Source organism: Bombina bombina, chromosome 5, assembly GCF_027579735.1.
Source record: "Bombina bombina isolate aBomBom1 chromosome 5, aBomBom1.pri, whole genome shotgun sequence".
NCBI classification, from domain to species: Eukaryota; Metazoa; Chordata; class Amphibia; order Anura; family Bombinatoridae; genus Bombina; species Bombina bombina.
The window spans coordinates 706500106-706524763 of NC_069503.1; the positions used below are offsets into that span (position 1 = coordinate 706500106).

The 24658-nt window shown below is 34.8% G+C and overlaps 1 long non-coding RNA gene across 1 annotated transcript in view; it reads left to right on the top strand.

Annotated features, from left to right (window-relative positions):
- The first annotated feature begins 11363 nt into the window (after positions 1-11363).
- The window catches only part of LOC128659477 (uncharacterized), a 141877-nt gene continuing 128582 nt past the window's right edge, over positions 11364-24658 (top strand). The window contains exons 1-2 of the long non-coding RNA XR_008402400.1: positions 11364-11460; positions 21014-21123. This is a non-coding gene — a long non-coding RNA (uncharacterized LOC128659477). The remainder of the gene's footprint in view (positions 11461-21013; positions 21124-24658) is intronic.

The window sequence follows — 24658 nt, forward strand, 5'->3', positions numbered from 1 at the left end:
TTTGAATTTTGCATAATTTTAATATTACATTTAAACAAAGCATTAGCAATACTATTACAGATATATAAATTCTAAATTTTCCAATTTGAATATTGCATAATTCAAATAGTACATTTAAAGAAAGCATTATAAATACTATTACATATATAAATTCAATTTTTTTTAATTTGAATATTACATAATTCGAATACATGAATAGAATGTTAGAATGTTGTACAAACATTCTAAATTTGAAACGAACGAACAAATGTGTTAAAATTTGTTTCATTTTTTGAATGTTGCGAAACATTCGCCCATCCCTAATAGTGTCTAATATTAAGAAGGTGAGATAGAGTTACAATCCCATTAGTTATTGCCAGTAAAATCCATATGACAGGGTTCCAAATATAACAACAATAATCATAATAATTTTACTCATTATGCAGCCATATAGGATTTAAGTAGCTCTCATCCTATTGGCTGATTTAAATTTGAAGAATCAAATCACCCAATAGGAAAGCAAGGTATGCAATTTTTAAACGGGTACCTTGCATTTAACTTCAGTGTAGGGTGGTGATCGTATGAAGATCGTATGAAGAGGACGCTCCGTGCAGGATGTCATCGCCGGTCTTGGATAGCTCAGCGCCTCCAGGATAAAGATAGAAGACACCCCCGTGATAGATAAAGATGTCGCCACCTGGATAAAGACTTGTCGCCACCTGGATGAAGACTTCTAGCCGCCTGGATGGAGATGGATGTCCAGACTTCAGTAGATATTCTGTGGTTAGTGTTGTTTTTTTGGGGGGGTTTAAGATTAGGGCTTTGGGCTTGTAAAAGCGTTAAATGCCCTTTTAAGGGCAGTAAAAGAGCTGAATGCCCTTTTAAGGGCAATGCCCATTCAAATGCCCCTTTAGGGGCAAAGGGTAGCTTAGTTTTTTTTTAGATTTTTATTTTTATTTTGGGGTGTTATTTGGGTGGGGGGTTTTACTGTGGGGGGACTTTGTATTTTATTCTAGGTAAAAGAGCTGTTTAACTTAGGGATATGCCCTACAAAATACAATTTTAAGGGCTATTGGTAGTTTATTGTAGGTTAGGGGGTGTTTTTATTTTGGGGGGGCTTTTTATTTTTATAGGGCTATTAGATTAGAAGTAATTGTTTTTATTTTTGATACTTTTGTTTATTATTTTTTGTAATCTTAGAGTTTTGTGTTTTTCGTGATGTAGTGTTTATTATTTTTTGTAATCTTAGATTTTTTTCGTAGTATTAGGTTTTCTTAAATGTGTAATTTAGATTTTTAATTGGTAGTTTTTTTTAATTTTATTAGAATAGTAATGTTAGGTTAATTTATAATTTAATGTTAGTTTTTTTTTATTTCACAGGTAAGTTATTATTTATTTTAAGATAGTTATATTGTAACTTTTAATTTAAAGTTAGGGGGTGTAAGGTTTAGGGGTTAATAGTTTAATTTAGTGTTTTGCGATGTGGGAGTCTGGCGGTTTAGGGGTTAATAGGTTTATTTATTAGTTGCGATGTGGGGTGCAGGCGGTTTAGGGAGCTCAAGACATATAGGTCTTGCTGCTTTGGCTGCTGGCCCCGCCCCCCTGTACATACATACTTAAATTCCAAGTCTTGTCCTTATTGAACAATTGTATAATCATATGATCTCTATGACAGACTCATGTCTGTATAGCTGTACCGCAAGCATGGTAACCTGTAATGCAACGTCAATCCTGCACGCAAAAAAAAAATGACGTTTTTGTGTGGGATTTCCATAGCGCAGGTATTACAGGTTATGCAGAGAGGCTAAAATGCTTGCATTACAAACCTATACCGACATGATCTATACCGCCATCTGAGAGCAGAAGTTTTGGATTTGGTGTGACAAATATGTAACTTTAGTGTTACAAAGTACACTAACACCCATAAACTACCTATTAACCCCTAAACCGAGGCCCTCCCGCATCGCAAACACTATTTAAAATGTATTAACTCCTAATCTGCCACCCACCCACACCCTCGCCATGATAATAATGTTATTAACCCCTATTCCGCCACTCCCCGACACCGCCGCCACTAACTAAACCTATTAACCCCTAAACCGCCAGCCCCCCACATCGCCACTACTAAATAAACCTATTAACCCCTAAACCGCTAGCCCCCCACATCCCCACTAATAAATTAAACTATTAACCCCTAAACCTAACAACCCCCTAACTTTAAATTAAAATTACAATATCCCTATCTTAAAATAAATAAAAACTTACCTGTGAAATAAAAAAAAACAAGTTTAAACTAACAATTAACCTAACATAACTATTATACTAAAATAAAAAAAACTACCAATTAAAAAACCTAAATTACACATTAAAAAAACTAACACTACTAAAAAAAATTGTCTAAAATTAAAAAAAATTAAAAATACAAAATTACGAAAAATCACAAACACTAAATTACGAAAAATAACAAACAAAATTAGGAAAAATAAAAATAATTACACCCAATCTAATTGCCCTATAAAAAAAAAAAACACCCCCTAACCTACAATAAACTACCAATAGCCCTTAAAAGGGCCTTTTGTAGGGCATTGCCCTAAATAAATCAGCTCTTTTACCTGTAAAAAAATACAAAGACCCCCCAACAGTAAAACCCACCACCCAACCAACCCCCCAAAATAAAAACTCTAATAAAAAAACTAAAGTACTCATTGCCCTGAAAAGGGCATTTGTATGGGCATTGCCCTTAAAAGGGCATTTAGATTGTTTGCATTGCCCTGAAAAGAGCATTCAGCTCTTTTACATAAAGCTCAAACCCTAATCTAAAAAAAAACACCCAAAAAAAGAAGATCCACTCACAGTTTCTGAAGTCCGGACATCCATCCTCATCCAGGCGGCGAGAAGTCTTCATCCAGGCAGCAAGGTCTTCATCCAGGCGGTGTCTTCTATCTTCATCCCGGCGACGCAGAGCGGATCCATCCTTGAAGACATCCAGCGCAGAGCGTCCTCTTCATACGGTCACCGCCATACACTGGATCTTCAATGCAATCTTCAATGCAAGGGAGCCTTTTCAAAATGGTGTTCCTTGCATTCCTATTGGCTGATTTGATTCTTGAAATTCAATCTATTGATTTATGTTTTTTACTTGTACCTTCTCAGATTCAGCATACAGTTTTTTAAATTCCCATAATGAAGTAGGGGGTTATTTACAAGATATATTTTTACTGTGTCTTTTGCTAATTATGTATCTTTTCTATTTCTAGATGTTCCTACTATATTGCATTCCAACATGTTTTTCAATATGATGTGTGAAATACTTTGATCCGGAAGCCATCTTTTTGCTAAGTATTGCATTTTTGTATTTGCTGTTTTGCCTTTTTTTTTTACAGGGTTTGACCAAGATCATCCATGTGTTTTCATATTTTATGTATACATTATTCTGGTCAGAAGGTGTTGTAATAATTGTAATATCTTTTTTAAATTTGCTCCCTTTTGTTTTTGTGAAAGGATTTATAATTAATGTATATATAGATATGTAATATGTAAGATGTTCAACATTTGATGTTTAGATATATTTATCCTGTGAAGCTTCTTAGCTGTTTTTAATTTCTGGTTGCACTGCACATTATTGGTCACATGAGGGCGCTACATGTACTCATTAAAGGGCCATAATACCCAAATGTTTAAACACTTGAAAGTGATGCAGCATATCTGTAAAAAGCTGACTAGAAAATATCACCTGAACATCTCTATGTAAAAAAAGAAAGATATTTTACCTCAAAAGTTCCTTAGTAGCCACATTCCATTGTAAAGGATTTCTAAGCAGTATATCAGTATGTCTGTCCCAGGACAGCAGAAGGGATGAGCCTTGTGCACTCTCATCTTATTTCCCTATTCAGCTTAAGGAAGTTTACAATTAAATCTCATGAGAGTTAAGTCAAATCTCATGAGATCACAGTAAAAGAGTTCATGACCTCAGCACTGCTGATGCTGATTGACTGCTGTTCATTTCTTCATTATTTTTTTTTTACCTGCAGCTGGGCCGCAGCTGAGTATAACTTTTTACACTGAACTTACTCTGCTGAGCTGAGGGGATTGTGGGGTAAAATATCTTCTGTTTTTACATAGAGATGCTCAGCTGATATTTTCCTGTCAGCTTTTTACAGTTATACTGCATCAGTTTCAAGTGATTTAGCATATGAGTATTATGTCCCTTTAAGCTGAGATCTAGACTGTAAGGGTTAAATTCCCAGGTAAATGCCTATTTAACCAGGTGTGCTGTATGATCTAGTTTATCACATGATTAAGGGGCATTGGCCCCGAAATGTTGTGTCTTTTTCTGCTCCTGTTATGGAATAAAATTTGATGAGATTTTGCATAAATTGAGGAAAATGTTCATTTTTTCTTACACATATTCTTGAAATTCAAATCAGCTAATAGGATGAGAGCTACTGAAATCCTATTGGCTGTTCAAATTAGCCAATAGTAGTGTTTTTTAATGTGTAATTTAGTTTTTTTAATTGGTAGTTATTTTAATTTTAGTATAATATTTTAGTATAATAGTTATGTTAGGTTAATTGTTAGTTTAGGGGTTAATAGGTTTATTTAGTAGTGGTGATGTGGGGAGGCTGGCGGTTTAGAGGTTAATAGGTTTATTTAGTAGTGGTGATATAGGCGGCTGGCAGTTTAGGGGTTAATAGGTTTATTTGATAGTGGCGATGTGGGGGGCTGGCGGTTTAGGGGTTAATAGGTTTAGTTAGTGGCGGCGGTGTCGGGGAGCGGCGTAAAAGGGGTTAATACATTTTATTAGTGGAGGCGATGTCGGGAGTGGCAGATTAGGGGTTAATAACTTTATTATAGTGTTGACGATGTCAGGGAGCGGCGGAATAGGGGTTAATAACTTTATTATAGTGGCGGCTATGTCGGGGGCGGCAGATTAGGGGTGCTTAGACTTGGGGTTTATGTAGGGTGTTAGATTTAAACGTAACTTTTTTTTCCCCATAGACATCAATGGGGTTGTGTTACGGAGCTTTTCATTCCGCGCTTCAGGTGTTAGGTTTTTTCTTACACTCTCTCCTCATTGATGTCTATGAGGAAAGCGTGCATGAGCATGTATTCTCAGCCCTTGGCTTTTGTGCAGTATGGAGCTTATAACCACCATATCGCACGCACATGGAGGCTTTTCAGAAACTTGTAATGGCAGCACTCTGGGGGGTGAATAACGCAAATTTTGTTCCGTTCATTTTGCACCCTCTATAGCGCAAAACTCGTAATCTAGGCGACAGTTAATTACATTAACATTCACTCACACTGTTGACTGATCATTTGTGCTTGCCCAATATTTACATACATATATAATCCATTAACTGTTACAAAAAACTATAATGCAGTCCTAAATATATACATTTATGAAAGAAGCAACATTTTCCTTATTCAAAATTGGCGACATATTTTATCATAAATTCTTTAGTTGAAAAAACATACAGAGTATATGATTCCCTGGACTATAGCTCTATTAAGATGGCATTATTAATAAAACTGCATTTAGTGATTCCCATAAACAAATAACGTCAAATTCCGAGTTAATGCTGTGGTGCGCTGTGTTGAATACACCAGTTTTTTTTCTGTAGAGCTCATTTGAACATTTCCTAGTGGGCGCTAATGGGCTATAAAAAAGAAAAATAAACAAATTGTGCATTCAACACTGGAGTGGAAAAAATAATAAACATTAAATAACTAACATTAAAGATATATTAAACATATATGATAATATTAATAAACCAAAAGTCCAGAAAACGCTAAAAAAGGGTCTGCTCGTTTTCATACGGTCCTTGAAAACCTCTTGAGATTCTGTAAACAAGAAAGCGCCTCATAGCATAACCAGACTTAAAGAATGTATTAGCGTAACAGAAGAACACGGAAATGGGACACTAACATTTGGTTGAGAGCTAAATTTGAATTAGCAAGCTGGATCTTAAAGCCTCCAGCTGGCTGTCACCAATGGCAGATCACTGCTATTCCCTCTAGGCTGTGGGTTCAGCTTGGGCTTCTTTAGCTTTCTCCAGTCTGATTACAGTATTGTGTACACAAATACACAAATACAACAAAAGTGGCTTTACAATTCCGATTATCCTAGCTTTGTGAAGGTATAATCTAGATTTTATTAAAGAGACAGAGACGAGTATTTTGCTTTATATCTTTTCTCTTTACTGAGGGCAGCATTTTAAAGTACATTAAATTCAAACAAACAGAGAATACAGTACAGAACAGAACTTATTAACCAATGAGAACAGAGTTTGACATGAAGTTGACAAAGTTGACCAATGAGCATAGTCCAACACATCATAACATAGCCAGTAACTGTCCAATCTTCCTCTTTGAACTTTGTTGCGAAAACCAAACAGAATATTGTCCAAAAGGTAAAACATGAATCCTAAGAACATGAAGATGAGGAGGAACAGGAACATTGAAGAGTAGTTTTGCTTGAAGAAATTCCTGAAGCCTTGAATAAAGGAAAACTTGCTTGAAGAAGTTGATTGTAGAAGCTGTATGTAATGCTCAGACGGTTCCTTGAAAACCTGAAGTGGGATTTTGCACTAGAAATAAATTATAGTAAAAACAATGTTAATAATAATTATAATAGAAACTTTAATATATATAGGGAGGGTAAAAAAACATTATGTAAATACAATAATAATAAAATATGGGAGGGAAAATACTCGTCTCTGTCTCTTTAATAAAATCTAGATTATACCTTCACAAAGCTAGGATAATCGGAATTTTATTACAAGGACAGAGACTCATATTTTGCTAGTTTAAAGCAAAGAACTTATGAAACCAAATTAAAAGGAATAGAATGAATAGGTTTAAAATAAAATTGTCTAAAAACTGAATCTGATGACCAGTCGGCAGCGTTAAGGATATCTTGAAGGGAAGCAGATTTGGAAAACGCCTTTGAGGCAGAAGCTCCTCTTATTGAATGAGAAGAGAAAAAACTATCAACACCAGCTTGATTCATTACTCCTTTAACCCATCTGCTGATAGTAGGGGAGGAAACTGGTAAATGAGGAGGAGCATAGGAAATAAGAAGTTGGTTGTGAGATGAAGACCTAAGCAAGGAAGTTCTCTGTTCGTATTCTTTAAGACAGAGAACTACGCAAAGCTTAGGATGTTCATAAAAATAAGGATAAAAAATGGATGAAGATAAAGTTTTTGTTCTTCGGGAAATAGAAAAAATGACTCCCTGAGGAGAAAAAGATTTTGAATTGAAATCAATAGCTTTAACGTCAGAGACCCTTTTACAAGATAAAAGACAAAGTAAAGTTGTTAATTTGACTGTAAGTTGTTTGAGGGATAAACTTTCATTATTAGGCCAAGAATTAAAGAGAGAAATAACTAAATCTACATCCCAAAAGGATGAATATTTAGAAGAAGGAGGGCGTTTAAGACGAATTGATTTTAGAAGTCTACAAATAGTAGGATGTTGACCTATAGGAATATTATTAATTAGTTCATGACCCGCAGATATAGCAGATCTAGCTACATTTATTGATCTGTAAGCTAAACCAGATTGAAATAATGAAGATAAAAAATTAATTACTTGATTTAAAGGAGCTGAAATGGGATCCATGTGTCTTGAATTGCACCAGCTAGACCATTTAAGCCAGGAGGATAAATAACATTTTTTGGTTCCAGGGGCCCAGGAATCCTGAAGGAGGAGTCTAGCTTCTTCCGATAATCCGACGCCAGACCAGGAGCCCCTGAAATCATCCAGGCGATTAGATGAAGTTTGTCCTGAAGGACTAGAGGATGAAATTGGTCTGAAGGATCTGTTAGAAGATCTGATCTGGATGGAAGTAGAATTGGATGAAGGAATGATAATTCTAGTAGGAGAGGATACCAGACTTGGGATTGCCAGAATGGAGTTATTATCAATAGAGAGATCTGTTGACGCTTGACAAAAAGTAGAGTCCTGAGAATCATGGAAAAGGGTGGAAAAGCATAAGCTCCTGTGATCGGCCATTGTTGTAGAAAGGCATCGATTGCTAGAGCTTGAGGATCTGGTCTCCAGCTGAAATAAGGAGATATCTGATGATTCAGGCGAGAAGCAAAGAGGTCTATTGAGAAGGGACCCCTTAGGGATTGAATTTCTTGAAAAAGTAAGGAATTCAATTTCCAATCGCTGGAGTCTGTAAGATATCTCGATCCCCAATCTGCCATTTGATTGTTCAGACCCGGAATATATTCTGCTTGAATGGATATATTCTGGGATAGACAATCGTGTATAAAAAATTTCGTTAAATCTGATAAGTTTTTTGAGGCAGAACCCCCTAATCGGTTGATGTAACGGACAGCCGAAATGTTGTCCATTCGAAGAAGAATAGTTACAGGAGTTTTGTGTTTGACAAAACTTTGAACCGCAAAGGCTCCAGCAAGAAGCTCTAAGCAATTGATGTGGAGATTTTGTTCTGCAGGAGACCATTTTCCTCCTGTAATAAGTGGACCACATCTTGCACCCCAACCAGATTTGCTCGCGTCTGATTCTATAATTAAATCTGGGGAATTCCCGAAAATTGTTTTCCCGTTCCAGGCTTCTATATTCAGGAGCCACCAATTCAATTCTTCCGAAGCCTCCTGAGATAGAGATATTTTGTCTTGGTAAGAGAATCCCTGTCGGAGATAATAGATTTTTAATCTTTGGAGAGCTCTGTAATGGAGTGGAGCTGGGAAAATTGCTTGAATGGAAGAGGAAAGGAGACCTATTATCCTGGCTAAAAGACGAATAGGAAATAAATCCTTCTTCAAAAGATAGTGAATCTCTTTCTTGATTCTTTTGACCTTCTCCAACGGGAGACTGAGAGATGCTGATATGGTGTCCACATTGAATCCGAGAAAGATTAGGTTCTGGGAAGGCACTAGAATAGATTTTTTGAAGTTGATAATGAACCCCAGGTTTTGTAGGAAGTTTATCGTCAAGGATAATTGATTTTTCAAAACAAGGGGAGAATGGTGGATAAGAAGGATATCGTCCAAGTATATTATTAGATGAATTCCTCTTTTTCTCAACCAGGCTGTGACTGGTTTGAGAATTTTTGTAAAAGCCCAAGGTGCAGAAGAAAGGCCAAAAGGCAGACAAGAAAACTGCCATAATCTGTTTCTCCATAGGAACCTCAGATATTTCCTGAAATCTAGGTGTATTGGAACTGATAGGTAAGCATCTTTTAGGTCTAGTCTTACAAGCCAGTCTTTGTTGTAAAGACAGTCCCTTAAAAGATGAATACCTTCCATCTTGAAGTGATTGAAAACAAGGAATTGATTTAGTTCTCTTAAATTTATGACAGGACGAAGGGAACCTTCTTTCTTTTTTACAAAAAACATGTTGCTGATGAAAGAATCTATTGTGGAAGGTGCAGGTTCTATTGCATTCTTCTCCAATAGATCTGAGATTTCTATGTCTAGAAGGGATTGATCTTCTATAGAAAATTTTATGGGGAGAGGATGAGATTTTTGGAAGGGAATTTTGATAAAATCTAATGGAAGGCCGGATATAGCCTGAATGACCCAAGGGTCTGATGTAATTTTTTGCCATTCTTTTATAAAATACATAAGTCTGCCACCTATCTTTGGGGAGGAAGAATTTGTGGAAATTAAGGTGGGAAAACTTACCTTGGAAGGGTCTCCTTGTACTTCTGATGTTTCTGGATACTCTATTAAAGTATGATCTACTTCTTGATGGAAAGAAGTTAGCATGAGCTGAGGATGAGGGTGCAGAATTCTGGAAGTGGAACCTTGAGATGTTTGAGTAGCGGCTGGAAAAGCGGTCCCTGCCTTTTCCAGCCCTGGAGAAAACCTTAAAAGGTTGAGGTTGATAAAATATTTTCTTGGTGTTTGTCTTAATTTTATTAAGGCTGTTGAAGGTATTTACATATGAACTGAGCTGTTGTAAACCAGCGTCGCCAAATAAAAGGCCATCAGCCTTAGGGCCCATTTCAGTCGGGGCAAAATCCGCAATTTTAGGGTCAAGACATCTGAGGATAAGCCTTCTTCTTTGGGTAGATAGGGAAGTATTGGCATCCCCTAACAGGTAGACCAATCTTTGTATCCACTCTCTAGATACATATGGGTCAAGCATAGAGTCTGAGGCTATAGCTTCTTCCGATAGTTCGAAAAGTTTAGTCACAGGGCCTAATGTATCAAGTAATTTATCCTGACAGGATTTTAAAAATCTGTCAGGGCCTCTCCTTAAATTGGCGTTTTTATTACCCAAGAATTTTAGTAAATTTTCATCAATGTTGGGGGTTAAATGAGTATTATGAGGGAGTTCAGGGCGTGGGCACTCTGCTTTTAAAATACTTTTAGCTTTAGAGGTAAGGGGTTTGCGAATATAGTGATCTAAAAATTTTGAAACCCTTTTAGATGGTTTCCATTGGGCTGACCTAGGGTGTTCTAAATCATTAGGGTCAGTATAGGGGTCACCAAAGTTATCATAGAGTTTAACTTTCTTAGACTTAGACATAAATTTAGGTTTCTTAGATTTAATAACTTCTTCCTCAGAAGAAGAATTGTCAATTAGATTATCCATAGATTCATTAGAACCTTCTTCATATTCTGGATAATATCTCTTTATTTGCATGTCTGAAGCATCCATGTTGTCAGATGAATCAGAAGCAATTAAACATTTTCTTTTCCTAGAAAGTCTCTTTTTAATCTTTATATTTGCATCACTTTCTGAGTCTGATGATTCAATATTGCGCTGCAAGGCAGGCTGGGAAATGTCAGAGCTGACGTGAATAAACTCTTTTATGAGAGGTATAAGATTTGTCATATGGTTTAGACTTTACATTTTTAAGTAAATGCTTCTTTTTAGATGAAGCTTTTCTTGTCATATTTTTTTTCATTTCATTGACTGAGTTTATTGCAGATTGTAAATGCAGTATCTGCTGTTAAAAAGGCTCTAAAGAGCTGTCAATTATCTCCTTGACAGACTTCTCAGAAAACTGAGACTTTTCATCATCAGACATATTTATATAATTGTAAATTACTGTTATCAGAAAGCTTATTGTAGATGTGGTAATAAATAATTCACAAGTTAAAATTAAAAAAAACTGAGAATATTTAACAGATTTAAATATATAACAATACTTTAGTCTAAAGTACAAGCACTTAGTTAATAGCTAATTCCACTATTGCAGAGTAAATTATTGTGAGCACAAATAGATACAACAAATACAATTGTTGCAAATCAGTAAAATGAGCTCACTCCGGTCACTGACTGAGGCAGAATGAGGGTGGGAAGGAGGAAAGACCTGACTGACAGGAAAAAGGGCGGGCAAGATGATGTCACGCAAAATGGAGGCGTGACTGAGAGGAAAAAGACAGTCAAGATGGCAGCCACACCCGGAGAGTGCAGCAGCAAAGGGGAAATGAGTTATGCAGAAACTAGTTAGTAAAAAGACTCACAAAAGCCATAAATGGAAAACGGAACAGGTAAGAATAATGCTGGCATGCAAGGGATAAAAGTAAAAGCAGAAAATACAAGCAAAAACGAGCTACAAATAAAGTGAGGAAAATAAAGGGAATAGAGTCACATAAAAACTGACAAAAGGGAAAACTGGAAGGGTTAGAAAAGGCAAAGAAAACATAGTGATAAGAAAAAATAAGGAATAAGAAAAATAGTTAAGGAGAAAAAATGTTTTGAATACACAAAATGATGAAGGATAAAATAAAATTACACAAAGAAGGTAGGTGAGTAATATATATAGGATATAAAATATATATATAGAATAAGATATCAAAGAATAAACAATGAAAACAACAAAAACAAAAACATATTTAGTTTTATTTTGGATATAATAAAACACAATATACTTATCTCTTGAGCAGCAAAGAGAAAAGAGGAAGATTGGACAGTTACTGGCTATGTTATGATGTGTTGGACTATGCTCATTGGTCAACTTTGTCCACTTCATGTCAAACTCTGTTCTCATTGGTTAATAAGTTCTGTTCTGTACTGTATTCTCTGTTTGTTTGAATTTAATGTACTTTAAAATGCTGCCCTCAGTAAAGAGAAAAGATATAAAGCAAAATATGAGTCTCTGTCCTTGTAATAAAATTAACACAAGTATTTATCCTATATTGAGCACCTGTCACAAAAGACTCATGTAGAGCCACAATTCACATACTACAAGCTTTGCACAAACTGGTACCATATTTAAAAAGGCCTTTTCATTTAAAGGGACAGTCTAGTCAAAATTAAACTTTCATGATTCAGATAGGGCATGTAATTTTAAACAACTTTCCAATTTACTTCTATTATCTAATTTGCTAAATTATTTAGATAGCCTTTGTTGAAGAAATAACAATGCACATGTGTGAGCCAATCACACAAGGCCTTTATGTGCAGCAACCAATCAGCAGCTACTGAGCATATCTAGATATGCTTTTGAGCAAGTGATATCAAGAAAATGAAGCAATTTAGATAATAGAAGTAAATTAGAAAATTGTTTAAAATGACATACTATTTCTAAATCACAAAAGAAAAAAATTGGGTTTCATGTCCCTTTAAGTCATCACCTTCCTGAGATATGAAATTTTTAAGTTCAATGGGAGAGAAAAAAACAATATCCCTGCTGTACTATTTTCAGCAGACCCTCATCTGGCCATAGTTTTTTTTTTTTATCATTTTAAAAATCAATTAATATTGAGGGGGAATATTGGGTTACATAAACTCACCCTTAATTGTGTTTATCAATCATATTTTAATTTTCTCCTATTCTGAGAATCAATAAAAAAATACCCCTATCTACCTCATGTTTGGCCTAATCTATTATCTATGATGATTAACCACGTTCTTTTAAGATCTTTGTTAGAAGCTCACTAGGAAAGTCATGTTCTGATTGTTCAATACAATTCCTTTTTATACTGAAAAACTCACCTTTAGCCACTAAATAAGAAACATGTTTGGGGTGACGTCTACTACGAAGGACTGTAATTCCCTCATATAGGGCCAAATTATGAGGGGAGCCCAAACAATTGAACGTGAGAGATAAGGGGTTTGTCGCGGCTGTTTGCTCGCGTCAGCTGTATCGCTTGCATTATGGGTTAGCACGTCCTCAGAGCTCTGGTTAACTGTTTCGATAAACAAAATTGTGTCAAAAAATCTAATAAAAAATTATTCAAAAAATATTGCACAAAAAAGTTAAAAGGGCTCAAATATATGAGGTATATATATATATATATATATATATATATATATATATATATATATATATATATATATACAAAGTTTAGCACTCTCAATTATAATCCGGGGTGCACAGCATCAAATTTAGATAGTACAGGAAAAAAGCAAGCACTCTCCGTTTAAATCCACAAACTTTTCTTTACTGTGTAACAAGTGACGTTTCGGGGTTTCACCCCCGTCCTCAGACTTACATACAGTGTGCACAAATCATCACAATACTTATACCCTTATCAAAAACCATTTGCATAAATAATTACATTAATTAATGTGTATTTAGCATATTCACCTCGTGTCCATACGGCTTCTAGCGGTGTTTACCCGGCGCCCCCATTACGTCATCCTGAATGAGATGCCACACATTGTCAGGTTCCACCACCGGAAGCCGCCAATCACCTACCGTTGCCAACCCTAGCGTGCTTACGTCATTACAGACGTCACCTGTAGCTAGGGCGTCTATTAACAGTGATCGCATCTTCACCTAGTGACCCTGTATAACAGATATATAAAAAACACAAGAGAACATATTATAACATCTATCTAATTTAAAAACATCTTACAGTATGTCATTATCCTTTCCTCATATTGCTATACTTGCAACATATTAAACTTTGATTACTGATAGTAATGTTCCTCTTAATATGGACTTTAAATATGGACTTTTAATCCAATATTGTATCCTATTGTCTATCATTAGGGTCTCTTATACCCTGTCATAACATTAGGGGAAAAATTACTATCAGTTATGCATTATCATATAGGTAAACAATTTAAACACATAACTGAAACCTTAAGCGCATAGGTAAATTTTGACAATCTGAGAGAATTTTGACAATCTGAGAGAATAAATGCATAGGTAAAGTGATTTAGGAATGCATTACAAATTACATAGAGCTAGACCACTAAGTAATATAGCTTCTCTATAGTGATATCTATTCAAAAGAAACATTGCCAGTCCAGCTTAACATTCAAGCCCTTTGGTGTGAGGGTATTTAATTCATATGTCCATCTTGATTCCCTCTGAAGCAGGATCCTATCTCTGTTTCCTCCTCTCCTGGGGACCGGGACATGATCTATTAATGTGTAACGGAGGTCAGATACATTATGTCTGCTTTCTAAGAAGTGGCGAGCCACCGGTTGATCTGATTCTTGATTCTTAATAGCCGCCCGAATTGAGATTTTATGATTGGCCATCCGTATTCGCAGGTTGTCCACCGTCTTCCCCACATAGAACAAACTGCACGGACAATGTAGCAAATATACTACATGGCTTGTAGTGCATGTCATTCTGTATTTATGCATGTATCTCTTCCTACTCCTTGGGTGATGGAAAAACTGACCTGTAATCAATCCATTACAGGTGGTGCACCCACTGCATTTGAAGCACCCTGGCTTGACTTCTTCCAGCCACGTCCTTGTGGAATAGCAGTGTACTGGGTCAGTAAGTTGTAAGATATCCTTTAGGGATTTACCTCGCCGATATCCGATCCTTGGTTTGCTCATTCTTTTATATAATATATATATAAAGGATAGAAGGAGGCACTCTCTGATCTTTTTAAGTGTACTTTATTAGAACAAACTTGACTTTTCAGTGACACACTCCCCTTACTCAGACAAGCAAACACAAACCTCCGGAGTCAAACAATATAGGCCCCTCCCCTAGTGAGGTGAAATTGCGCCAAAATCGTAGTCATGGCAATTATCCAAAACAATAATATTAGTAAATACATATCATACCAGATACAAATAAACAATAATATTAGTAAATACATATCATACCAGATACAAATAAACAATAATATTAGTAAATACATATCATACTAGATACAAATAAACTTATATATAGTGCACATTATGAGATATGGTACAAACTAGTCACAGGCTGTGATCCATATATATGTGTGTGAGATTAAATATAAAGTGACATACCAAAACACCTGCAGTATATCAATAAAATACCTATATCAGTAAAATGCTATACTGTGCAAATATATGTACGTAAACTGTACAAAATACTATACTGTGCAGATATATGTGTGTAAACTTCTATTTAGCAACATCAGAAACCACTAATAAAATAACTGGCTACCAACTAATATTGGCTTTCATAAATGTGGTACTAAACCTTGTAAGTGCTGTGACTATGCACTTGTAGGCAATAGCTTCATATCTATGCAGACTGGGATTTCCTATAAAATAAGAGAATCTATTAATTGTAATTCTGTGTATGTAATTTATCTTATAACTTGCTCATTTTGCAATTTTCAATACGTTGGCCTTACTTCAAGGAATCTCAAAGATCGAATAAGAGAGCATCTTTTGTCATTGGAAGCAGAGGTTCCAAAGACTCCAGTTGCAAAACATTTCTTTACACATACCAATGGACTTGCTCACTTTCTTTTTCAGGGGATTGAGCAAGTCTCATTGGGAGCTAGAGGAGGAGATAGATATCAGGCCTTATCAAAAAGAGAATTTTTTTGGATTCACACTTTAAAAACGGGTCATCCACTGGGAATAAATAAAATTAGCGATGTCAAACTTTTTATAGATAGGAGCTGATTTATATTTATGGATTACACACTGCAGAAAGATAGGTGCCATTTTGGCCAGTCTGACCCCTTGCAAACATTTTACAATTTATGCAATTTCAGAATTTAGTGTCTTTCTAATTCAAAATTAATGCTTCCTTCATATGTGCCTTTTCAGGAATATGTAATCAAACATTGAATTGTTGGCTCAATTATTTGCTTAAAGTTATTTATCCATCTTTTTCTTTGTTTATTTTTTGACTGACACAGTCTTGGTGATGACCCTTAGACTACATTTTGCATTTATCTTATATACTCTAAATGGCAATGGGTTAACTCACCTTTATTTCATTATTATTATTATTATTAAACTTTAGCAATTTTTAACATCAGATTATAGGCGTAACTCTTTTAGATAAATTGTTACGATACGAAATGTTCCCAAATAAGAGTTTATTCTAAACATTCGAATTTTATATTCTGTATCATACTTTGTTCTTTATTTTGTATTTTTATTTTTTGTGCTGTTTTCTCTTAGGAACCCAATTGGTTCAGTCACATTTAAATAATGTATAATATGTTAATGGAATGGAATGAGTTAAAGGGTGGGTGTTTACTGCACTTTTCTAGCTTCTATGTGATTGGACTTTTTTGGTGTACCTGTGTGTTTAAAACAGCAGCTTCAGGTGATCTCTGTATGCTCTGATGAACTGCCCGTGAGGCAGGAAACGCGTCAGCAGTGGGGATTTCTATGTGCTGTGCCAGGTCTGTTTTAACGAATTCAATAAAATGATATTTTAATTTATACAATCATCTCTCTCTCTCTCTAAAATCCTATTGACTGAACTGTGAAACTTTGTTGCTAGCTATATATTATACTGGAGGAAAAAATGATCAGTGAGAGAGCCAAGGATTACCTTATACAGTGTCTTAAGATGCTGCTCTGGAGTTGTTTGTGAGCGGCATGCGGCAACTACACATTTACATTTGCCGTGGCTCAAACTGCTGATGTCAGTATCCATGGACATACCTGAGATGCCGCACGCCGTTACCATACAAACTCCAGAGCGTCTCTTAAGACGCTGTATAACAAAATCATTCGCTCTCTCACTGATCATTTTTTTCCTCCAGTATAGTTTATCGCTAGGACCAATATCAATTCCCACAATAAGCTTAATATACTACCAGTATAGGTACTTTGATCATATTTAGTTTTGACTTTATTAGTGGTATCTGAGGCTGCTAAATAGACGTTTAAGCACAAATATCTGCACAGTATAGTATTTTGTAGAGTTTACGCACATATATTTGCACAGTATAGCATTTTACTGATATAGGTATTTTATTGATATAGGTTTTTTTGGTATTTCACTTTATATTTAATCTCACACAAATATATATGGATCATAGACTCTGACTAGTTTGTACCATGGGCAAAATAGAAAAAGTCCTGGAAGCATCTGTAAAAATAAAACCAGCTTTATTAGAACATCAAATTAAAAACAGAGCAAACAGAGAACACACAATGCTGGCTGGTCTTACGCGTTTCGGCTTGTGCCGTATTCATAGACCTCATCGGACACATCGGACACATCGGACGCACTCATAGGATTGAGCTGTGCCGAGCTAGAAAGTCACAACTATTAGGACGGGGTCATAGGATTGTGCTGTGCCGAAAGAAGAATATGTTTACCACTTTATTTGACAGAATGACCGGTTCTTTACAGACACTATTAGCTAGCAGCCCTTGTAGATAGACTACACATTTTTTTGCTTATAGTTTGTACCATATCTCATAATGTGCACTATATATATTTATTTGTATCTAGTATGATATGCATTTACTGATATTATTGTTTTGGATGATTGTCATGACTATGGTTTTGGCGCAATTTCACTTCACTAGGGGAGGGGCCTATATTGTTTAAATGGACTCCTGAGGTTTGTGTTTGCTTGTCTGAAGAACAGGAGTGTTTCCCCGAAACGTCACGTTTGTTCTAATAAAGTACACTTAAAAAGACCAGAGAGTGCTTCCTTCTATCCTTTATATTGAACCTTTGGCACCCTGGCAGCTGATTTCAAGGTGAGAGTGCTCTTTTCTGGACTTTAAATATATATATATATATATATATATACATCTCTAAAGATGTATATGTGTCACGCCGCTCCTCGTGAACAGAACTGACTCAGCACTGGGGGTTTTATTACAAAATCCACAGTTCTGTTCACTGTGAGTCTATTTGCTTTGAGTCTTGGCAAAAAATCATCATTGGACTATTGATTTTAAATGGGATTGCAACCAATCTGAGAGAATTAGCAAAGAGGTAATCTTTCCCCAAGGGGCATTGAATAAAGTGGATCTACTTGTTAAGAGGAGCCAATGACTAGAGAGTCAACTACTTGACAATCTGTGCAGCACTTACCTCATCTTGACTGAGGTAGTTTTTTGTAAGTAGGAAGTTCATCTATCCATATTGGTTTCTTTGGGCACACCAACTTATCTGACGTTTGTTTTTTAAAAAAAGAATTCCTTTCACGTGGGAACATTTTTTTTGGGGGGGACTATGATTATTGGACCCTATTGTATTTAAATATTTAAATATTTTGATATACACACATTTTAAGATTGTATTATATAACATTTTATTGTATTGCATTATTTTATTGTATTGTATTATTTATACAAACTGATTAATTTTCGATTATAAGTCCTGTTTTGCGCCTATAACCAATCTTTTTACTCATTTTTATTTATTTACGGATTCTATATTTTTAGTGGCGGGGGCCACTAGGAATACATTGTCAGGTTACTTAGGCAGCATTACAGGTCTTATTAAGACTTATTAATAATTCATAGAAGTCCTTATGCCATCCTCAAAGCGCTGTTATTTATATTTCTTTTTACTTATATATATATATATATATATATATATATATATATATATATATATATATATATATATATATATATATATATATATGTGTACATATGTATTTATATCTGTATATATGTATTTACAGACATATATACACATATAAACACATAAATACATATGTACACAGATATAGACATATATATAGGTGCATTGAAGCCCCTTGCAGTTAAGTAGATGAAAACATGTAAAAGCATATTTATGCAATATTCATTTTTAATAAAGTGTTATACTATGTATTTACTGTAAATATTACACATTCCAATGTTATGCACACAGCAGAATATGTTCTATGTATTTTTAAATAGATGTTCCTATATATATATCTGTATATATCTGTACCTATATATAATCATGCATATATACATATATATATATATATATATATATATATATATATATATATATATATATATATATATATATATATATATATATATATATATATATATATATATATATATATATATAGGTATAGATACATATTGTACCAAAATACCATCAGATATATGTAGAAATATTTATTTAAGAATAAAAAGAAAATATTCTTCTATGTGAAGAACATTGGAATGTGAAATATTCATATCTTCATGACGGCTTAGCGCAAATGAGAATATGCAGTCGGGTTTGTGCGTGAGTAGGGTATTAGGTTTTTTCCATTTTTTTCCTCCATTGACTTCTAAAGGGGAATAGGTTATCGCGTGCGCAATATTGTAAGTTCGGCTTTTTGCACTCGTCGGTTTGGTGCGAGAGTGAAAACAGTTTACTTTTAACTCATAGTACAAGTGCAACCTGACATGTGCAAAAAGCTTGCTTCTAGCGCAGTTAACACTCGAGCGGGATCGTTAATTAGCGCTCCACTTCTAATCTGACCGATAGGATTCATATACAATGTTGTGATGACTTTGCCTGTTCTCGCTTCACCTTTTAATGTTACAGCCAAAAACCAAATGCTCTGTGTTTGGTGTTCACATGTACTTAATACTTTTCTCCTTATTATTAATATATAGTGGCATTGAAGTCTATTATGTTCCTGCTTCCTGTTTGTTGCTGCAATTCCTGCTGCTGCCTATGTTTGTATACTTGCTGCCTGCCTTTGAACCTTGGACTATCCTGACCTTGTCTCTGCATTTGGCACAGTTAGCACTACTGTTTGGACTTTCCCGGTTGCAGTTTCCCAGCTCCAGTACCTTATTGCCTGCTGTGCTTATTTGTTTATCCTGTTTCCAGCACTGCCTTGGCTGCTGCTTGCAGCTTGTAATAGGCACATTATATTTCCTTTGCTTAGCCCAGAAGCTGGCATTCCATTTGCTGTGCCCAGGAGTGGCATTTCATTTGTTTAGCCCAGAAGTGTGTACTACAGTCCTTGGTCCTGAAGTGGGATTTCAGTATTTGGCTCTTGTCTGTCTGAACTTGCACATGAACATCAGCTATACTGGTGTGTGTGTGTGTGTGTATGTATATATATATATATATATATATATATATATATATATATATATATATATATATATATATATATATATATATATATAAGGAAAGTGGAACAGTACTCCCAGACCAGACTGTGGACACATCACATGACCCTGAAACACTGCTCAGCTATGGTGCTATAGCACTCTCAAAAAGCTGAACTATTTCTAGAGTCACATGCAGTCTTGGCCCAGTCCAGCCTGGGAGCGAGTCCCTAGGGAAAATTACTAAACAGATATTACAGTACACACAAAAATAAAGTCTAGCACTCGCTCACAAGCTCTCAGCTAAGTTTAAAAGAAACTGGTCGGTTACTGCATTTAGCCAAATGAAACAAGCCCAGGTAGCACGTCAAGGTCTCTTCCAAAACCTGGGACCCTAATACAGCCACACAAATGCAGGCTCACACACAGGTGCAAGCTCATATTCAAACAAACTGGGGACTAGCCAGGGTTCACAGACTTTTGTAATCACCCTTAAGCACAAGCAAAACAAGGAAAGTGGAACAGTACTCCCAGACCGGACCGGGGACACATCACATAACCCTGAAACACTGCTCAGCTATGGTGCTATAGCACTGTCAAAAAGCTGCACTATTTCTAGAGTCACATGCAGTCTTGGCCCAGACCATCCTGGGATCAAGTCCCTAGGGTAAATTACTAAACAGATATTACAGTACACACAAAAATAAAGTCTAGCACTCGAGTGCTAGATTTTATTTTTGTGTGTATTATATATAAAAGGATAAGAACGTCCTTATCCTTTTGGCTCCCTCCCGAGCTTTATTGTACCTTGTCCTTGCTTTTTGACTTTGAATAAAGTTGTTTTACTTGCTATTTTTGTGGCGGTCCATTTCTTTGCAGCAGGTATCCTCATTTCTTCATTGGATTTCCTTTCCCGAGACTTGGGAGTGTCTCGTTACCTGACTGCACGGAGCCTCGTCTTCATCCCGTACAGCGACTCAGCGGACATCAAGGTAATCTTTTTGTATCCGAGATTCCTTGTCACTACATTACACTATCGATATACCAAGACGAGTGTTTACTTCAGACGAACTGTTTCACTATATGGGATTGACAGCTAACTTAAGAGCTATACTTGATGCTGCACGTTTCATAACGATACAGTTTGGCATACTGTGATACAAGTTGAACTGTTTTATTAATTTTACATTTTACCAGACTAAGTGCAATATCGTAACATTGTGTTCAGAGTGCATTATTTGCAGATTACTTTATATATATATGAAATATATGTATGAAATATATGAAAAACCCATTTATGAGAGTAGTTGTAGCCACTTTTATATATGGGTTTCTTCTATGGGAAAATGATTTCTCCAATATTCTTCTTAATTTTAAATGAAAACCTCACCAAAATCAAAAATTTGTTTTCTCTAACACTGAGTGAAAAAAACAACTTTTAAAATATTAAAAGAAAAAAGTAATATAATTAATAAATACTTCCAGGATACTCATCATGACTATAATTATAAATATCATTCAGATGGCTTAACACAGGAAATATTTATGTGTATCGTAACAATGGAAAATGCGGATGGATGTAAACAGGAAATAAGGAAAATTAAAGGGACAGTCAAGTCCAAAAAAAACTTTCATGATTTAAATAGGGAATCTAATTTTAAACAACTTTCCAATTTACTTTTATCACCAATTTTGCTTTGTTCTCTTCATATTCTTAGTTGAAAGCTAATTCTAGGAGGTTCATATGCTAATTTCTTAAACTTTGAAGACTGCCTCTAACCTAAATGCATTTTGACCACTAGAGGGCATTAGTTCATGCGTTTTATATCGATAACATTGAGCTCATGCACATGAAGTTACCCTGGAGCCAGCACTGATTGGCTAAACTGCAAGTCTGTCAAAAGAACTGAAATAAGGGGGCAGTTTGGAGAGGCAATGATACAAGGTAATCACAGAGGTAAAAAATGTATTTCTATAACAGTGTTGGTAATGCAAAACTAATGAATGGGTAATAAAGGGATTATCTTTCTTTTTAATCAACAAAAATTCTGGTTTTAACTGTCCCTTTAAGATTTACGGTGTCCGATACTTTATTATCAGCGACAATGTAAACATGGCCTAAAGGTACAAATAGCAAAACTTTTAGTAAATGTTGCATAGTGTGGGCTATAAAAAGAAGAAGCATGAGACTCTCTGCAGTTGAATCTAACATCAAAACACGCATAATGCACCCCACAATTTTTTTATTATTGTTATTTTTTTTAAATCAATAATATCAGTTCATAGCAACCTACAATTTCATATAATTTTGCACAGTTCTATAATGACAATGTTTTTATTTCCAAACACCTAATTGCATTCCTAAATGGAAATTCTGATAAATGTATTTAAGTTGTCTATATGTCATGTTTACAAATGTGCTTTGAGCTATATTTGAGCTATATTTTAACTTTGTATTAAACATAAATCAATTACATTTATTAGGATGTGAACTGAGCATGTGTGAAAAGTTGAACATTTAAAAATAGCTTTAAGAACAGCGTGATATGCTGATAGAAAAATACAAAAATATTTTTTTTCAAGCTGGCATGGATTTTGAAATAGTAACTTCCACCAAAAAAAAATGGCACTGCTGCAAAGCTTTTAGTGGCCCAAATTTTGAAAATTGTTCACAGAATGTGCAAAACTCTGAACTACAGTCCTAATGGATTGGAACAGTTTCAATTATAATTTGTGGTGTAATAGAGGCATCTGGTGTGAACCTTTTAAAATTTTAACCAGAATTAAAAAAATGATCTTCAATTAAATATTAACATATAAATAATACATTTTTTTTTACCTTGCTCAATTTGTTATTAATTTAAATATGCTTAATAAATTGCTAATATAATTTGTAAAAACATTCTTAGAAGTAGATTATTTAAGTTTAAAAGAGAAAGAAAAAAAAGGCAAAAAGAATAGGTAGAGATTTCTTTCAGTTTCCTGAGGCATCCATGGCAGCTGGTTAATGATACATGTATCATTATATCCTGAAGTAGTTGGAGGGCATAAAACAGACTTGATTACACTACAGACAATTGTTTCACAATAATTCTGGGCTATTTTTCATTAGCTGCCTTCCCTTACAGCTAAATAAAGGATCATTTTTTAAAACGAAAAAGAAAAAAATGCTACACCTCTCATAGGTTCTTTTACACTATAATATTTTTAATAATTTATCATGTGAAACATCTTGAAACAAAAACATTGTTTTGCCAGGCAAAATTGATAAGAGATTAATGGAAATAACTTGTTTTTATACACTGTGCTTCAATGCAAATAATTGGTCCATTTTTTGTTATTATAAATTTATACACTACATTGAAAGTTATCTTCAACCAGAAAATGTTAAGCTTCTACACAGCAGCAACAGATTAACATTTAAAATGAAATACATATTTCTAAGATTTTTTTTGTGCATAGTCCTTAGGCTTTAACAAGATAAAACCATAGATTTGCTATAGACTGGATGCTTGGTAGTTTATTAGGAATTTATTAGTTACATATCACAACTATTATTATTCATTAATCAAGAAAAATACTTTTGTGTAGTTGAATGGAAGAGATGTTATTTTTTTTTTATCCCACAAATATTTGTCCTAATGTGTTTCAGTATTTTCTGATTCACACAACCCTTTTGATTATTGTGTTTCTTTTCTTAATTTTTTTTTTTATCTTCTTTTCATTTAGTACTTTAGGTGTTAAATACGCTCTGTGTAAAAAAAAAGTGTGTGTGGCTTGCGCAAGTGTCATCTCTCTAATCACTTTTGATTATTGTTATAGGTCTTTCCATTTACTCAATATACATAAGTAATATCCCATCATTAATTATATCATCAAATATTTGTAAATGCTATAATCCTATCTCAAAAAAAGTTGATAAAGAATCAGAGTGACAATGTAAGAAACGTTCAAATGTATGATATGAAGCAGACTAATGTAGAGGGGAACTTAGTGCATAAAAAGTATCAATAAATCTAAATGCCTTTCAGTCTAAAACAATTGCCCTATCTGTTTCCACATAAATTGAAGAATAATTAATCTTGGTATCATCTTTGAGTTTGATCTCAGTGCAGTGGCAATTATTTGTAACCATGTTTCAACCAAATGTGACTCTCATACTTTTATATTTCTTGCACAAAAATAATGGACTAAACACTCACAAAGACACCTATATATTAATTGTACTTTGCATTAAGTTAAATGTGAAACACAAAATGTATTGTATTGCAATTTCACATTGTTGATGCAATTATGCAATTTGAACTAATGTTAGGTGCTCATAAAGGGTCCCACTTATTAAACTATGCAGCTTTTGGCTCTAGCTTTTGAGTCATGTGCGAGCAGGCCTGGAACGCAAAATTGCACAATCACAATAGCAATATTATGAAATATGAATAATACAAATTCGAAAATGTGATTGCAATATTGTGAAATGGGAGCCTCGTTCTCATGCCATCAGACGCGGCAAAGCACCTAGTGCAGCGC